General features: G+C 34.1%; 1 protein-coding gene and 1 long non-coding RNA gene across 3 annotated transcripts in view; both read right to left on the bottom strand.

Annotated features, from left to right (window-relative positions):
• Nucleotides 1-15,416, bottom strand: part of LSAM (limbic system associated membrane protein) — a 656,583-nt gene that overhangs the window by 546,798 nt on the left and 94,369 nt on the right. The window lies entirely within an intron of this gene.
• The window catches only part of LOC139362057 (uncharacterized), a 116,492-nt gene that overhangs the window by 80,747 nt on the left and 20,329 nt on the right, over nucleotides 1-15,416 (bottom strand). The window contains exon 1 of the long non-coding RNA XR_011620345.1: nucleotides 1-15,416. This exon is cut by the window's left edge and continues 28,489 nt beyond it; it is cut by the window's right edge and continues 20,329 nt beyond it. This is a non-coding gene — a long non-coding RNA (uncharacterized lncRNA).

The raw sequence follows: 15,416 nt of genomic DNA, 5'->3' as shown, positions 1-15,416 counted from the left end.
CATTCAAAAATAATTGTATATCTGGGAAAATTAGAAAGTGACAACACACGCCCAGGGAAAAGCACAGGCTCCAAAAAGACCTGAGGAGGGCCTAAGTTTAACTCTCAGGCTGATCCATGACACAGAAACAGCCTAAACAATTTTCAAAAACCAATGAACAAAAACATCAAACTAAGTATGGGAAAGATTTCCAAAGTTACCACATTACTAGATTCAAATGTCCAATTTGCAACAACAACAAAAAGTCATAAAGCATACAAAGAAAGAAAGTAGCATGGTACATTCAGATATATAAAAATGAGTCAACAGAAACTGTCCCTAAAAAGACCTGATGGCAGATTTACCTGATAAATACTTTAAAACAATGGTCTTAAAGATATTCATCTTTAGGAATATGTGGAGAAAGTTAAAAAAATTATGTAGGAACAAAGTATAAATATTAATAAATAGCAAACTTAAAAATAAATTCTGGAGCTGAAAATGTCAATAATTGAAAAAAAAATTACAAGAGAAATTCAAAGACATAGGTGACCAGTTATAAAAGGAGAATCTCTGAAGTTGAATATGGGAAAATAGAAACTATCAAGTCTGAGGAATAAAGCAAATAAAATGAAGAAAACAGAACAGAACCCGAATGATTGGTGGGACACCATCAAGTGGACCATCTACACATTATGGAAGTTCCAGATAGAGAAGAGAAAGGGAAAGAACCAGAGAGAACATTTGAAAAAATAATGACCCAAAACTTCCCAACTATTATTAAACACAAAAATGTAAATACACAAGAAGCTCAACAAACTCCAAGTAACTCAAAGAGACTCATGATAAGACACATTATAATCAAACTTAGGAAAGACAAATATAATTTGAAAGCAACAAGAGAAAATGACACATCACATATGAGAGCTCCTCAATAAGATTAAAAGCAGATATGACATCAGAAACTTGGATACCAGATGGCAGTGGCCTGGAAGAAACTGAAGCATGTCCACATAAATGAAAACTAAGGAATTTCCATACCAGTAGACCTGCACTGAAAGAAGTGCTTCATGGAGTTCTGAAAGATAAAATGAAAGGACACCAGATAGTAACCTGAAGCCATATGAAGAAATAAAGATCCAAATGAAGATAAATATCTGGGAAATTATAAAAGTTAATATTATCATAACAATGGGTTGTAACTTCACTCTTTGTTTTGTTTCTTTTTATTTTCTTTCTTTATTTTAATTTATTTTATTTTTTTAGAGACAGGGCCTCATTCTGTTGACAAGCTAGAGTGCAATGGTGCAGTTGTAGCTCACTCACCTTGAAGATCGGGGCCCAAAAGGTCCTCTCACCTCAGCCTTCCAAGTAGTTGGGACTATAAGCACATGCTATTACAATCAGCTATTTTTTGTTTATATTTTGGTACAGATGGTGTCTCGGTAAGTTGTCCAGGCTGGCTGGAACTCCTGGACTCAAGTAATCTTCCAGCCTTGGCCTCTCAAAGTGCTGGAATTACTGGCATGAGCCACCACACTTGGCCTTCATTCTATTTTTCTGCATGATTTAAAAGTCCTGATTTCTGCATGATAGAAATTATTAATATAAATGATAGTATTATTGAAACTTTGGTTTATAACTGTACATTTTGTTTATACACAATTTTAATAACTAATACATTTAAAATAGGGCACAAAATGTGTAAAGATAAAATTGTTTTACATCAACAACTGAAAGAGGTGGTGGTGAAGCTGTAAAGGAGCAAGGTTTTGTATGTTACTGAAGTTAAACCGATATAAATCCAAATTAGAGTGCTACAATTTTAGAATGTTAAATATAGTTCCCATGCCAAACACAAAAATATTCTATAATATATGCAGAAAAGAAAATGAGAAAGGAATTTAACATTTCTTTAGAGAAAAATGAACTAAATGCAAAAGAAGAATAATGCAGAAAATAAGGGACAAAAACAGTTATAAGGCATATAGCAAATAAGTAGCAAAAAGATAGAAGTAAATCTGTTCCTATCTGTAGTTACTTTAAATATAAGTTGATTAAATTCTGAAGCAAAAATATATGGATTAGAAGAATGTATAAAAATACATGATCCAATTATATGCTGCCTACAAGAAACTTACTTTAGATTCAAAGACACAAATAGGTTGAAAGTGAAAGAATAGAAAAATATATTCTATGAAAATGGTAATCAAAAGAAAGCTAGGATGACTCTATTAATATCAGACAAAATGAACTTAAAATAAAATAGTTTATAAGAAATAATAAAGGGAATTACACATTAATAAACTGTTCAATACAGTAGGAAGATATAAAAATTATAAACATACAACTAATAATAGGTCTTCAAAATACATAAAATAAAAATTACAGAATTAAAGGGAGAAATAGACAGTATAGAATAATAGTTGTAGACTTAAATGCCTAACTTTAAACAACAGAACAATCAGATTAAAGATAAGTAAGAAAATATAGGACCTAACACAATAAACCAACTAGATCTATCAGACGTATTCAGAATACTCTGTCCACTTAATAACATACATATTCTTCTCAAGTGCACTGGGATATTTTTAATGATTGACCTACATTAGGCCACAAAGGAAGTCTCAATCAATTTAAGAAAATAGGTTGGACATGGTGGCTCACACCTATAATCCCAGCACTTTGGGAGGCTGAGGCGGTTGGATCAGGAGGTCACGAGTTCAAGACCAGCCTGGCCAAAATAGTGAAACCCTGTCTCTACTAAAAATGCAAAAATTAGCAAGGTGTAGTGGTGGGCACCTATAATCTCAGCTACTCAGGGTGCTGAGTCAGAGAACTGATTGAACCTGGGAGGCAGAGGTTGCAGTGAATAAGGATTGTGCCACTGCACTCCAGCCTGGGTGACAGAGCAAGACTCCGTCTCAAAAAAAAAAAAAAAAAAGAAAAAGAAAAATAGTAAGCAAGTGTCTTTTCTCAACAAAATAGATTGAAGTTAGAAATCACTACAATAACTAAAACTGAAAAATTCACAAATTTGTGGAATTAAACAACACACTCTTAAATAATCAATAGATTGAGAAAGAAATCATAAGTAAAATTAAAAAATACTTAGAGACAAATGAAAACATAAACAAATACATCAAAACATATGGGACATATTGAAAGCAGTGCTGAGAAAATTTATGCTATGAACACTTATATTTAAAAATTTTAAAAACTCATTTTACAAATTTTGAAATTAAAAAAAGACAAACTAAATCCAAAGCTAGAAGAAAGAAGGAAATAAATAATAAAGATTAGTGATAAACAAACTAAAGATAGAAGAAACAATATAAAAAATAATAAAGCAAAAAATGTGTTCTTTGAGAAGATGAATAAAAATGACAAATACTTACCTATAAGAACTAAGAAAAAAGAGAAGAGATCCAAATTACTAAAATCAGAAACGAAAGTGGGTACATTACTATTGATTCTACAGAAAAAAATTAGAAGTCAATACTATTAACAATCAGATGCCAACAAATTAGAAAACCTAGTTGAAATGAACAAATTTCTAGAAACACAACACCTACCAAGAGCAAATCATGAGAAAGTAGAAAATTTAAACAGATCTATAACTAGCAAGGATATTAAATTAGTAATCAAAAATCTTCTAAAAAAGAAAAAGCCTGGAACTTATGTCTTTATTTATGAATTCAACTTAAAAATTTAAAGAACACCAATCCTCCTCAAACATTTCCAAAACATCAAAGAGGAGGGAACACCACAACTTATTCTAGGAAGCCAGCATTGCTCTGATAGCTAAGCCAAAGACATTGCAAGAAAATAAAACAAAAGACCAACATCCCTTATGAGCATTCATTCAAACATCCTCAACAAAAGTCTAGAAAACTGAATTTAGCAGCATATTGAAAGGATTTTACAGCATGACATGTATTTCAGGAATACAAGAATCATTCAACACACACAAAAAGTCAATCAGTTTAATATATCACATTAACAGAAGGAAAGAAAATTAAAAACACCTGATTATATCAGTTGCTCTAAAGATGGTAGTTTACAAAATTGAACACTCAACAACTAGAAACTACATCCACATAAGAAAACCTGTATATGAAAACCACACAGCAAACAGTATTATCAATGGTGAAAGACTGAAAGCTTTTCCTGTGTAAGAATCAAAGCAAGGACTTGCACTTTCACTATTTCTATTCAACATAGTACTGGAAGTTATAGCCAGATCAATTAGGAAAGATAAAGAAATGAAATGAATCCATATTGGAAAGGAAGAAATAAAATTATGTCTATTTACATATAATAAAATTTTATATATAGAAAATCTTAATAGCTTCACAAAAACCTGTTAGAATAAACACATTTAGCAAAGTAGCAGGATATAAAGTTAACACACAAAAATCTAGCATTTCTATGTAATAATAATGAATAATCTATACAGGAAATTACAAAACCAATGTTATTTACAATAGCATCAGATAAAATGCTTAGCAATGAACAGAGTCAGTGAAAGAATATATAATGAAAACAATTAAATTTTGCTGAAAGAAATTAAAGAAGACATAAACAAATGAAAACACATTCCATGTTCATGGATTGAAAGATTTAATACTGTTAAGATGTCAATACTAACTAAAGCAATGTACAGAATGAATGCCATCCCTATCAAAATCCTGCATCATTTTTGCAGATATAGAAGAAACACATCCTAAAATTTATATGGAATATCAAAAAGATCCCAAATAGTCAAAATAATATTTAAAAATGAAAATAAAACTGGAGGACTCACGTTTCCTGGTTTCAAATATTACTACACCACTACAGTAATCAAGAGTGTGGTACTGGCATATAGACAGAACTATAAACCAATGGAATAGAATAGAGAACCCAGAAGGAAACTTCTGCATATGCAGATGTCCCTTAACTTATGGTGGGCACCTGCTAAACCTATCATATGTTCATCAGGATTATGTCCTGCTAAATCTATCATATGTGAAAATTATCATAAGGCAAACATGTATTTTTCACACCTGACATACCAAACATCAAAGCTTAGCCTAATCTGCCTTAAACATGCTCAGAACACTTACATTAGCTTAAAGTTGGGCAAAATTATTTAATACGAATCCTGTTTTATAATAAAGTTTTGGATATCTCAGGTATTTTATTGAATTCTCTACTGAAAGCGAAAAAAACAATAGTAGTATGGGTAATGAACTTACAGTTTCTACTCAATATGTTTTCCTTTCACACTGACGTAAAGTCAAAAAATTATAAGTTGAACTATTGTTAAGTTGTAAACAGTGTATATGGCCTAATAATTTTTGACAAGACTGTCAAAACCATGCAATGGGAAAAAAACAGTCTCTTCAAAAAATGGTGCTAAGAAAACTGGATATTCACATGCAAAAGAATCAAGTTGGACCCTTGCCTAATATCATATAAAAGTTAACTCAAAATGAATAAAGGACCCAAATACCAGCCATAAAATTGTAAAGCTCTTAGAAAAAACATAGGACAAAAACTTCACAACATTGGATTTGGCAATGATTTCTTGGCTATGACACCAAAGGCACAGGCAACAAAAGAATAGACAAAAAAGATAAGGTGGACTTCTGGAAATTTAAAATAATTTTGTGCATTGAAAGACACTATCAGCAAAAGATAGCCCACAGAATGATAGAAAATATTTGCAATTCTGTCTGATAAATAACTAACATACAGAATATGGAGAAAGCACCTAACATTTAAAAACAGAAAAACAAAAGTCTCAATTCAAAAATGGGCAATGAACCTGAACAGACACTTCTCCAAAGAAGTGGCTAACAAGCACGTGAAAAGATGCTAACATCAGTAATCATTAGTGGAAAGCAAATAAAAACTACAATGAGATACTCTCTCACACCCATTGTTGACAAAGTATTCACTTCTTCATAGCTACTCTCAAAATAACAGAAGGCTGCTGTCAAAATAAGCGAAAATAAATGTCCGTAAGGATGGGGAGAAATTGGAACCCTTGGGTACTGTTGCTGAGAATGCAAAATGGTATAGTTACTATGGAAAACCGTATGGCAATGCTTCAAAATGTTAAAAATAGAATTACCATATGAAAATGCAATTCTACTTCTAGGTATAAACTCAACATAATTGAAAGCAGAGTCTCAAAGAGATATTTATATACGCACGTTCACAGTAACGTTATTCATGACAGCTGAAATGTAGAAGCAATGCAGGTGTTCATTAATAAATGAATGGATAAGGCTAATATATACATTATATTTGGCACACACACATATATGCATATATGTAATGAATATTAAGTCTTGAAAAAAAACAAATTCTGACATATTACAACATGGATGAACCTTAAAGAAATTATGCTAAATGAAATAAACCAGTCACAAAATGACAAATACTAAATGATTGTACTTATGAAGTACTTAGAATAGTCAAAATCATAGACAGATGGTATAATGGTGGTTGCAGGGCCTGGAAGTAAGGGAATATGGAAAGTTACTGTTTATTGAGTATAGAGTTTCAGTTTTACAACATAAAAAATGTTACAGAGATGGATGGTGGTAACTGTGGCACAACATTATGATGTATTTGATACACTAAACTATACATTTAAAATGGGAAATTTCCTGTTATGTGTATTTTGACACAATAAAAAAGCTAGGGAAAAAAATCATAGATAATTTTATATCTGTTCAAACCCTACATTGATTAGAATGTTACACAGTCTCCATTTTTCCATGTAGTGCTAGGAAAATTATAACAGCCATTTGGATAAGCAATTTTACTGGATTGAGATATAGTATATAATCTCTAACTTTTAGTCAAAAACCAAAGAGTATTTTTACTGTATGTTGCACTCTAGCTAGCTTTGTCCTTTAGAATGCTTGCTGACCCAATGATTAATTAATATCCAAGAAGATTCTTACTACCTATAAAAGTCAACCACTGAACAACATCAAACTTCAAAAGACCCTCTTAGTGCCCCTGGGTCTCCTTGAGAGTCAAGGACAGAGAAAAGGTAGGCGCATGTTAACAAAAATATTCAGGAACACTCTTTCAGATCCAAGCAATAGCAGCATGTAGGTCAATCCTTCTTCAATTCAAGTATGTAATGGAGTCAGTGAGCAACTCATTACAAATTCTGATTCTAGGAGCCCACCCCCAGAGTTGCTGATTCAGTAGATGTAAGCTGGGTTCCAGACATCTTCGTTTTTCCCATAAAGGATTTTGATATAGGTTGTCTAAGAATTACACTTTAAAGAAATAGATAGCTAGGCCGAGTCTGAAATCACCCAAGAGGTAAGAAAGGAAGAGAAAAATGTTACCTATTTGCTTCTTTTCCTCCACAACCTTATTCCAGTCCTAGAAATAATTAAACTCAGCTTTCACTGATTTTTGCTTGTTTTACCTACCTTTTCCAAAGACACTCAATGTTGTGAAAGATCTGTGGAAAGGATTCTTTTTCATCATTACCTTTTATCCTCCTCTAGACATAGCTCTGAAGAAGTGATAGGAGTTTAGGATGACTGTGGTCTAATGAGCTTAGGAAGCTGAGTTTGCCTTTCCTATCCTGTGGATAAATACTGTAGGGTTTATATGGTACCCTCTCTATTGAATTGCCGGACAATTTCCTTAGTGACCTGCTCCTTACTCAAGATAATTACCAAGTGCCCTTTCAGCCTCAAATCTACAGAAATATCTTTATCCTCCCCAGCTGTTCCTTTATAGTCTCTTCTCTCCCATTCCATATATGGATAGTAGACATCTCCACATACAATCTTCATGTGGAGATGAATCTGTTTGTAAAATTCATAATCTGAAAACCACAAATGGGCAGGTAAGCTACAAGCATCTTTACTCTTTTATTTTCAATTCAAGTAGTGCTAAAATCCTTACTCTTTTATTTTCAATTCAAGCAGTGATAAGACTTCCACTGAGGGGACTGGTTGCTGCTGCAGCTGAAAGATGGATGTGTAAGGGGAGAAGGAGTTAATAGATTTTATCAGGGTTCTTTCTGCGGTGTGGACTGTCAGTCTCCTCTAATTCTAAATCTGAAAAGAATGCTGAAGGAAGCTGACAAGGCTCTTTAAGATGTTTTGAAGATGTTTTCATTGGATTGGAGCTGCTGCAGTGGCACCCCAAAGTGGCACTTCTGTGAATACCTCAAGTCATAAATATTCAAATTGAATCGCTGGGTGCTACTAGCCCAACGATTCACAGTAGAGTGATTATCAACCAACAGCTTTAAGCTGGTATACCTCCTGCTGTGAGAGTTTCAGCAAAGACTTTGTTAGAGTCTTGTCATCCATTCCGGATGAGATAAAGAAGGAAGCTCTCAGGATTCTACTTGCAAATGTAAAGGTGATATTTTATAAAGGTTCAGGTGCCTTTCCTAGGCAAAGGGAAAATATGAGAATGACAGGGTGCTTTAAAAGCAGAGGCCAGGGAGTTTACCAGGTAAGCTTTTGAGAACAACCCTATCTGTAGAGAGTGGTGTAAGTAAAACTTGGTGCGTAGGTCAGGCCAGCTGCCTAAGAATCACCAGGAACTTGGTGAAACTACATATTCCTGTATTCCCTTCCTGTAGATTTTTTTTTTCCCAGAAAATTAGAAGTGGATGCCAGGACTGACAGATTTATCATGCTCTCCAGAGATGACTTGTAGCCATGGTTGAGTGCCATAGTAAATAAACCAAAGCCATAAGAAAGAGAGTTCTTCAAAAATTTAAAACAATCAGCAGCACTGAATGACCATCACAGCCACTAACGAAGGTTTTTTAAAATTATTATTATGATACTGAATTGTAAAGGTTTTAAACATGTCTGAAAATTGACACTTTTCCATGGAGAAGTGGGGTCTACATTCTCTCTCCTGGAACCTGGACTAAACTTAAGGAATGATTGACTGGTAGAGCACAGAGGAGGTGATACTGTATGATTTCCAAGGCTAGATCATAAAAGGCAATGGAGTTTCTGCCTGATTTTCTCAAAATACTTTTCCTTCAGAGCTTTGAGTCACCAGATGAGAAGTCTGAGTTTTGCCATGCTTCACATGAAGATGTCACTGTAAACATTTTGCCTGACTTCCCCAGCTGAGATCCCAGCAAATAGGTAGCATTAATTGCCACCTATCTAAGTGAAGATGCATCCAGATATTACCAGTTCCCAACCACTGAGCCATTCAAAGCCACTGAGTCACTCCCAGGCTTGAGTGATGAATTTCCAGGTATCATGAAGCAGAAACAAGCTGTCTCCACTGTCTGCCCAAATTCTTGACCCAGAGTCTAGAGTACAACAACATGGTTATTTTACAGTTAAAAGTTGAGGGGTAGAACATACAGCATGACTAGAAAGTTTGCAAGGCATTGGGAACAGAGGAAGGATTAGAGAATTTGATCGTTCTAACTCTGTAACTCAATTATCCCTATCATTCTCTTAAAACCTGTGTGACTTTGGGTAATTTAGTCTGCATGCTCTCAGAAGACAAATTTTCTAAAATATAAAGTAGAGGGAAAAACATATCTTAAGATTGTAATAAAGATTAAAAGTTGCACTGTGTATGAATATGCCTGACATGTTGCCTGTTACATATGAGAATAAATTCTTACAGTGAAAATTTAATATGTATTGCTATTTTATTCGTTGTTGTTGTTGCAGACTCCATTCTAACTAAATATCAAGATCCCTACATACCCCAGTGTAGATCAAAGTTATTACCCCTTATAATTGAGAAAAATCAATAGAATGCATCTAAATTGTGTCAAACAAAACTCAAGATGGAAAAAAGTACTCTAGAATCTGTCCTTCCAACGTTTTCCTTACACAGATGAGATATTTTATTGAAATATTTATTGCAGATCAGTGAACCCAACATTTGCCTTTAAGAGGAGTCATTTTTAAGTATTAAAATCATCTCCAGACTTACATATAATAGTAGTATTTATGTTAGGAAAAAGCCTACATGTTTTGTTACTAACCATGGCTTCTATCTACATATAAAAATATCAGTATAGATCTGTCACGCAGCCTACAGACAATACTGTGTGTAAACACAGATCCAAGGCTCTATTAGAAAAAGTGCCTTTACTGCTCAGTAAACCTCAGAACCTAGGAATTATTATAACACATTAATGTCTCTTTCTAATTCTCTGTGTCTAGACTCTCTGAAAGTGATACTACATAATCACATCCAGTTGGGAAATTCTTTGTAATTTTCTCTGGCTCTTCAACATAGGAGAAGAAAACATTTCTGATGAGCTCTATATGTATCAACGTCAGTCCCCCTGTAAGAGAAGTTGATACGATTACTTATGTGGCAAATGGAGACAAGAGAAGCTAAATGATCTTTTTACAGATCCAGATGGCCTCCAAGTAGCTAAGGTAATGACACTTAAATACTTTAAAAACAGATTTTTGTTTTAACAACTCCAAGTTATGCATAGATAAAATGGAGTCTCTATGAAAATATATAAATATCAGCAAACTCTCAAAACCTTTATTAAGAATGTAATCCAAATTAACCTAGGTAATTTAAACTATGAAGAAGTAGAAAAAAACTATTATTATATATATAAATAGTGTTAAAAAGTGTTTTTCTGTTGTTGGTGATGGTGGCGGTGGTATAGTGTTAGCTCAGGTTCTATTAAATCTCTTTTAAAATTACCTGGAAGAAGGATTATTTTCATTATTTTAATGGTCTCCTAGATAAGGAAACAGTGGAAATAGCTTATTAATGAACTTTGCAGGTGATAAGTGAAGATATATGGCAGGGACCTTTGAGGTTCCTCAGATGTCATATAAATTGACCAGAGAGGGTAGTAATATGAGTTGAAAATCACAAAATGAGATTCAGCGTAGAAAAATGAAAACCAATACATCTTGAGCAAAGTAATTCAATGGACAGGAGAAACCTGGTGAGTGGTAATGCTGAAAAAAGACCTGGAGCTGATAATGGAGGACAAATTAGATATCAGTTTGCAATATGATATGGCTGCCAAAGGGGCTGATGCTATTTCGAACGGAATACAATGATCCATTATGTTGGGGCAGAGCAAAAATATAGAGAAATGACTCCCGCCTTCCTTGACTCTGGTTAGGCTAAAGTACCATCAGGCTCCTCGACACTTGAAATGTGTTGAGAAATTGGACTGAGTACGGAGAATAGCACTGAAATGATGAAAGAAATGGAATGATGTATTTACGGAAAAAGATTAAAGGAGCTAAACATATATTGGCTGGATAAGCAATGACTAACAGGGCTAGGGTAGCACTAAGTCAACATTTGAAAGGTGTAATTTCCCTCAGAGAAAAGGGCTATATAAAAGTAAAATAATAGTAATAGTATTAAATGCCATAGGAAAGCATCTAAGAGGGGATAGGGCAGACTTAGTATGAGGTTGGTGATTTAGATAACATCCTGACCTTAACCATACTAACAATAGTCCTTTATTTGCCATGATGTCATTGCAAAGTACTGGATAGACCCTCTTGTCAATTGCAAGGTAGAGAAACTTGAGCAGTTGGGAGTTGTTATTGGGAACAATTGCATTTTGTGTACTGTGGTTTCAGTGCCTTTTAAAATATTGATCTCCATTACCCCACTCTTTAGTCTAAATTTAATGTCCTAATCCTTATTTCCAGAAGCACATCAAATCTTTCTTTTGATTATCGATCTCTAGGAACTTTCTTCTTCTAAGTCAAACAATAAAGGAAAGAAAATAGAGGATCTGAACCAATTTATACTAAGATACTAGTATATTAGATACCAGTTAAATATATTTCTCAAATATATGAATATGGGACAATACATTTTTTTTCCACAAAGAAGTCGCTGTTCAGTAGATGAGGAATATGTTTTGATATGGATCATCCCTATGACCTTCAAATGACATTCGCTCAGCTTTCAGCTGGAAAAAGCTTATATTTTGAAATGCCTTCTGTACTATGCAGGGCTATGAAAATAGCTGCATCATAGTCTTAGAGATTGAATGGGCTCAATTTAATAGATATTTGGGGTTTTCCATTAAAACCCCAAACATCAAGAGCATGTGACATGCTTTATGACATAGGAAGCTGCATGGGAGAAATTTTTATGCAGTTACAACGATCCAAGATATGCTCTATTAGAAGCATAGATGCAAGAGAAATACAACTTAGCTTCTTTTCAGCTCTAACTTTCTATGACTCTATAATTCAGTGACTGTAGGATCATTTTCATGATTCAAGAGTAAATATTGATGGATTTTTTCCAAAGTGAACATGAGAGAAAGAAAGTGAAAGAGAGATGAATAGTTGTTCCATTATGTGTTAAGTATTTACAATACTAAGAAGATACAATTTAGGAACAAAGTAAGTAATGAAGTATAATGGGTTAGCACATGAAAGCGGGAAAATAAAAAACAAAAGCAAGAACACAACAACAAAATCTGCCTTGACGATCCATCGCTGATCCCTGGAGTGGAAAGAAAGAAAATGGGAAATTTCTGCACCTACTTGTGATGGATTTGGAAAGACAGGATATCTTGCTCAGGGGAAACTTAAAAAGTCAGACATCTGCTGTAGAGCAAACACAGTGAAACACAGGTCACTAAAGAGCCCCTAAGTTACAGAAAGGATAGGTTTGTGACCCTGAAAGTAGGCAATGCAAACAGAGCAAAAACCCACCCTAGATCTGCCACTGACTGGCCTGAAGGAATTGGTGAGGAATGTGGAAGCAATATAATAATCACCACGGTCCACTTGTTATTTATATTCTACTAGTAAAGAAAATAGCTTCTTAGGTTTCAGGTAATTTCCTAATACAAGTGCTTTAATGGATACAAGATAGTCACCTGAGGCAGCCAGTTTAGCCAAACATGGTCAGTAAAATGCATCATGCCATGTATAAAATGGCCTGTACTGCTGGCCACAGGCAATCTTTATGATAGATTCGGGTCATTCCTCGTTCACTGATAGCACGAGTCTCTGCGTTGATTATTAGTGACTAAACATAAGAACTATTTTGGCCATATCTCATAAATTTCTTCATCTTCAGAAACCATGGCCTGGGTCAACACAACATAAGCAAAAGATGGAATGCAGGTCACTTTGAACTGCATAGACACACAGATACCTGAACAATCTAGCTCCACTTCAACTATGTCCAGATAGGGTAGTCATCTGAATTTTTTCAAAGAAACCTGGTAGTTTGTAGTTTTCAAATTATAGCATCACTCTACAAACACTATAAGACTGTAAATGTATTATTCCTGAGTAAAAGATAAACTGGATAGTATATGAAAATCTCCTTGTCACAATATTTAGGTAATATTCATGGAAAAATAAAATTTTCATGAAATACAAGAACTTAAACTATAGAGTAATAAGCTCATCATGTGGGTACCAAAAGCAAGCAAATAAAACCCTGCCTGGCTCCTATGGCAACATGTGAATAAAGCCACCACAGTTCCCCAAATGCTGAGTAGCTCTGCTGTATGGATTGGCTGTAAGTTTTAGGTCACAAATGTGCTGAATTTTCTCCTTAAAAGCCCAACTCTGCTGTGATTATACTGGTACAGATAAAGAGGCATATATGAAGATTTGATTGAAAGAAATAAATTGTAGAAGAAAATGCAAATAACCCAGAAATCCATTAATCATTTATGGCTTTGGGGTAAGAAAAATCTAAATGATTAATAGCCAAAGATGGAAGAAGGGGGTGAGGAGGGGGAGAACATTATTATAATTTAATTGCATGCAAACTTGCAAGGAGATTCCAGAAATCATTCAACAGAAAATATTTTATTATACTCATAACCCTACCTTCACCATACCATATTCTCTGAAGAAATCTGCTGCCTCTAGCCTCTTCCACTCTACTTCCTTTAATTGTCACATCTGAAAGCACCTGGTGCCAACACCCAAAAACCACACCCCAAATGATCCCAACTCTAATTCTTATGCAAGCTCTACAACCATTAATCTAGACACAAAATGTGTTAGGGGCTTTCTATGCATATTTAATCAATACAACAACCCTAAGTGGTTAAGTATTATTACCTTAATGTTAAAGAAGAGGGAACTGGGAGGATAAACATTTACTTAGTCAGTCTAGCACTGAGGTTCAAAGCCAAGTTTGACTAACTCCAAAGTTTCCAGCAAGAATCAATGAAAAAGAGATAGGTTTCTGTAAATCCATTTAGATCCCACTCTGATTTCTATATTATTCACTGTAGTCATTCCTTAAAACTTGTTTTTGATCTCCTTTAGGATATAAGCAAATAGATTGTAATACCTGTGTGTATGTATGTGTATGTATCTGTTACATATTTGATTTCATTAGCATATATTTATTGAATACATAATTCTGCACTATGTACTGTGTGAAGGGCTGTGGATAAAATAATAAGGATGCCCTCTGCTCTCATGGAGATTACTATTTGTCTGCTTTGCTTGATGAGACAAGATTCTTTAAAATCAAATAGTAACCAACGTACAAAAAAATAAAGGAAGAGGTTTGATTCTTTGCAATTTATTAAAGAAAATGTGTGGCTACATAACAGAGCAACTGAGTATGAGATATCAATCTCCCATTACTACTGTTGTCATCATCATTATACTATAGTTATAAAGTAACTTAATATTGTAAAAATGCAAAAATTAGAATTCTGCAGGGCTGTCAACCCCTCAGGGCAGGGGTCATCTGGAGAAATGAGAGGAACTAGATATCGGCCCTACAGTTCAGGACTCGGGATGTATCAGTCTTCTCTTTTCTGTAAACGAACAGAGAAATGCTACCAAATGTACATGGCAATCATTGGAATGGTATTTCTCCAGTAAATTTCAGAAACTACAACTGGGTGGATACTTAGTTACATTCACTAATAAAACTGTTCATAATTTCATTGATTTTTAAAATTTTATCTTTTAGATATTTATTTTCTCCAGTTTCATAATAATGCTATTTTTTAGAACTTCTGAGATTTGTTTGGGTTTTTGTTTGTTTGTTTATACTGACTTAAAGAAGAAAAAAAAATATTTTGTTACTATCTAGCCCAGGAAGTTTCCCTAAAATTAGGTATAGCAGTGTCAGTTGCTGGTTCAGCTACCGGGCCTAGAGAAGCTCGGGCTCTTATGTGATAAAACAAACCAAGACAATAAACAAAAACCCAGAGAAGCAGAAAACAGAATTAGAGATAATCATAATAATTACAGACTGCTTCCGACTAGTGTTTTCCGTTACTGTGAATGCCACACTTGGTATAGAAATAAATACGGTGTGCCATGCACATAATCTAAAGGCAGAATCTGTTCTGAAATGAGATGAAGGAAGAAACCAGGGTATATTCTACCAATTAAAGTGTCTGGGTGCCAATTATTAAAATTACTACACATCCTAAAAGGATTAGACTCTAGAACTTCAGT

The sequence above is a fragment of the Macaca nemestrina genome, chromosome 2 (assembly GCF_043159975.1).
Source record: "Macaca nemestrina isolate mMacNem1 chromosome 2, mMacNem.hap1, whole genome shotgun sequence".
NCBI lineage: Eukaryota > Metazoa > Chordata > Mammalia > Primates > Cercopithecidae > Macaca > Macaca nemestrina.
Note: the sequence above shows the minus strand (reverse complement) of the source record. Positions and strands in the feature narration are given on the sequence as shown.